Consider the following 4,138-nt stretch of genomic DNA (forward strand, 5'->3'; position numbering starts at 1 on the left):
CTCTTGGCTCTTTGGGGCAAAACTTACCAAACAGGGTAAAAACGTTATTCTATACAGGGCACCGAACAAAAAAAAAGTTCGGAAACTGGCAGCCTGTGGTTTTGGTGTGCCTGTTGAAGGAAATCAGTGCAGGACTGCTACTGACACTGGTCAATAGCACCATCTAGTGTTTCTCACTGTGTGTGCATATATGTACTGTATGGTCAAGTGTGTATGTCAGAGCGACAGATTGAGAGAGTGAAGGAAAATTCAGAAGTACTCGATTTAAAGACATCCAATGGTAACTGAAATGACAATGTCTAAGTCTAACATTTTTGTTTTTCATTTTTTAAATATTATTTCAACATGTTCCAATATAGTTACTAGGGATGCAACTAACATTTGTTTTTCATGGTCAATTAATCTATTATTTTCTCTATAAATTGATTTGTCGTTCGTCTGCATAATGACAGAAAATGGTAAAAAAAAATAAATAAATAAAATTGATATACGTTTATCAGAGCCTAAGATGACGACCCTCAAATGCCATTTTTTGTCCACAACCAAAACATATTTAGTTTACTGTCACAGAGAAGTAACCAGAAAATATACAAGTATAAGAAGCTGGAATCTCCAATTATTTTCTCTCTTTTGTATATTTGAAATACTCAAAATGATTAATTAAGTATCAAAGTAATTGGCAAATAATTTAAGACAAATAGTGGATTATTTCATTCATCGTTGCAGTCCTAATAGTTACTACCATCTTTAGTTGACTGTGATCATGTGTGTAGCCTTTTTCTTAAATATCTAAATGTGATAAATATCAGAGAACAAAGTTTTCCATTTTCTAGGTGTGTGCTGTGGTGCCATTATGAATATATTGTTGGCATTTCAGTACACAGATTATTCCATAATATCTTAATCAGTTCAACTGATTAAGATATTTTTTAAAAAAAAAAAAGATTCATAATAGAATGTCATATTTCAAAAAATGATGTATCTTTTTGTACAGTTCTAACCCAGAGAGTCTAATGAGACTGCAATATGTGTAAGAGATTCTACGATGTGACATTTTGCATTTTTGTATCTAAGGCAAGTTATAAATGACATAATATCTATGTATGGCTGGATGTTACCTCCAACTTCACATTCATCCTTTACTTTGAGGCAATATTCTGCTGCTGCCATTCTCAACTTGGGATCATTATATTCACCTTAAAACATGAGAACTGCCATATAATACTGAAGGAATGTGATTAAATGTGTTAAGTGTTGTATTTGTCACGTGTATATTAAGTAAACATTGATTCGTGGGTGTCATCTGAAGGTTTACATCCACATGCTTGTAAAAGGTTGTCAAGGTTCAGCAGCTTAGGTAAGATTAGGACGGTCATTTTTTTTTTTTTGCATACAAGCATTAAAATATAGCCACCAATAGCAATGGCTATAATTCTATTACGACACGTTGTAGGGTATCAGTTGCTAGCTTGAAATGAATGTTGGATAAATTAAGTGAGTTTTGATTCTCACGACACAACTAAACCACACAATTAAAAGTATAAGTGACGATACCTGAACACAGTGGTGACACGACCGTGTATTAATCAAATGCTACATAACCATGTGTTAGCTAGAAACGCTCCGTTCTGTGGTCATTATGCTAACAGTTAGCTAAGAAAGTTACGGGTGCTTCCCTCGAACACCCTCCTGAATTATGACAACCCTTGTAATTTGTCACACAAACATTTAAACTACTGCCGTTTTATTTTTAAGGCTTTAATCGACTTATTAGTTACAATTTGTTCTAATCGTTTTATTTTCTGGATGTAGTGCAGCACTTTGGTCTACGTTTTTGTAGCGTTTAAATGTGCAACATAAATAAACTGCCCAGATTTCTTACTTTGAAAGGATAACTCTCTGACTATCATTTCTTCCGCTGCCGCTTTCACAAACACAAACAGGTTTGTTTCACGACGACGAAACACAGAATGGCTCACCTGAGTTAGCAAGAAAAAGTAACCATGGAAACTTCGGCTAGCAGGATAACCGTTAGCTAGTTTGGTAAACTTAACACTGATGTTAGCAAGTAGGCTAAAGTACGTTTCAGGTAGTACTTGTAAAAATGTTCATATATAATATATATGTATATTTAAAAATGCCTGCTTCAAACAATATTAATACACACATTTACCTATAAACCTACTTCAAGGTGTCCAAATATGCTTCTTCTTTCCCATTACCGGTAGTACCTACCGGTAGGCAGGTAGGAGTATGGTTAATATTAAGGAAAGGTAGAGAAGAGGGGAGGGGGTCCGACAAAAAATAATAAAATAAACATGTCTCAGAGCTAAGAGTATTCTCCTATTGGACTTGCACAGGTGTTTTTGATGACATTAATCATGGTTGCGTTTCATTTAGTTGAGGTTCTGGTTCTGTGCATGTCAACTCACTGGACCAGCTTGCAGGGACACTGAATGGAACAGATCAATCAGTAATGTTTTTATTTCCACCTGTGCTTTTCCTGCTATGGCATGTCATGTCTGCTGTGATAAAATTATGTGTTTATTCTTACATGCCCCATCTTTTCCAATGCTGCACTATCTGACAGATACTGTATTAAAATTCATGTTGTGTAAAGTAAAAACATACAGCCATTTAAGCTAGGGTAGGCAGTACGTTTTGACATTGTTTGGCAGAAATGTCACACTAACCTTTCAGCATATTGTAATTCACATGGGCTGAGCAAATTGGACACTTCTACCTGACTCCATTTTCAGGCTTTAGAAAGTCTGGCCCATGGCCCAGACTGAACAGAGGACTTGTCACCAATCAAATGAGTTAGTATAAGTGGCAAAAAAAAGTCCACAGTGAGAGCAGGATGTGGTGAAGAGATGGGTTAGACAGAGGACTTTCAATAGAGAGCATGGGATTGAATCATGTAGATCAAGTCTAACAAATATGGACATATAGCATGACTATCTTTCCACATTTGATGTGTGCTTGTGTTGTAGGAGGGGCTGAAGATAGATTTCTTCCTACTGCAGCTTAAACCAAAGCTGCCTCAAACAGATGAGCTGCTCAGCACATAAGATACTGATAAAGAACAATGTCCGTTTAAAGAGAAAAGGACAAGGGATACAACAATGAGGAGAAAGCATGCAAGAAAGAAGAAAACACTTGCACCACTCTAAATCAGTCAATGGAAAGGTTAAAAACATCTACAGTTTGCATATAGAAGATCTTGTTTACAGTCATTTGGTCTTTTGTGAGATGTTTCACAGTTCGACAGCGGTCCTTTAAATGATGACAGGTTTAAAACAATTTGCTTTCAAGCTGTTGCTTAGTGCACAGTTAAATCTGTTGGAAAATGGCAGCATTAACAGCAAACCTACACAGATTCATGGCTGATTTGCAGCAAACACATTGGTTTGCTAATGTTGTCCACTAGTGGCAAAATTTGAGCAACATTCTAGCAATAATGAGACGTTTGCCAACAGTTTTTTTTTCAGTGGTGCCCAACTTCTAGTAACAAGTTTGGAAATAATAGCAAACTTATTTTGTTTGCCAAAGCTATAATTTCTGGCAATAATGGTGGTATTTAACACAACTTACTTGCAGCAGATTTGAGACAATTTTTGGCTGATTTGCAGTGGAGACAAACTAGTTTGTTAGTAAATGTACTTGCAAACATGTTCACCAATATTTTATCACCAGTTTGCCATCAGTGCTGAACATATTAAATGGTTTATTTGTCTATAGATAGCATTTCTGCCAGTTTCCTGAGTAGTTTCATATTTTCTCAAGATTGATTTTTTCTGGTACTTGCATGGTGGAACATTGGTTTGCATCTGTGTCGTCTTAGAAGAAGGTTCTGGGTTTGAAGCTGCTGTTCTCCAAACCTGCCCCAAGTCCCACTGCAAGTTTCCCACAAATCTAATTTACATATGTGAATGTAAAATTGCTGCAAATTTGTGGCAACAAACAGGTTGATGACAATTTCCAGACACTGAACATGATTGTAATAATGAAAATCTGCAGTGACGTGTTGCCGAAAAATAACCCCATTATAAAGCCAAAACTGAATAGCAGCTCTTCCATTTGTTGTTAACATGAAGACAGGGGTAATATTTTTACAGAACGCATACAGGCTGATGTG

The sequence above is a fragment of the Amphiprion ocellaris genome, chromosome 14 (genome assembly GCF_022539595.1).
Source record: "Amphiprion ocellaris isolate individual 3 ecotype Okinawa chromosome 14, ASM2253959v1, whole genome shotgun sequence".
In the NCBI taxonomy this organism is placed as follows: Eukaryota; Metazoa; Chordata; class Actinopteri; family Pomacentridae; genus Amphiprion; species Amphiprion ocellaris.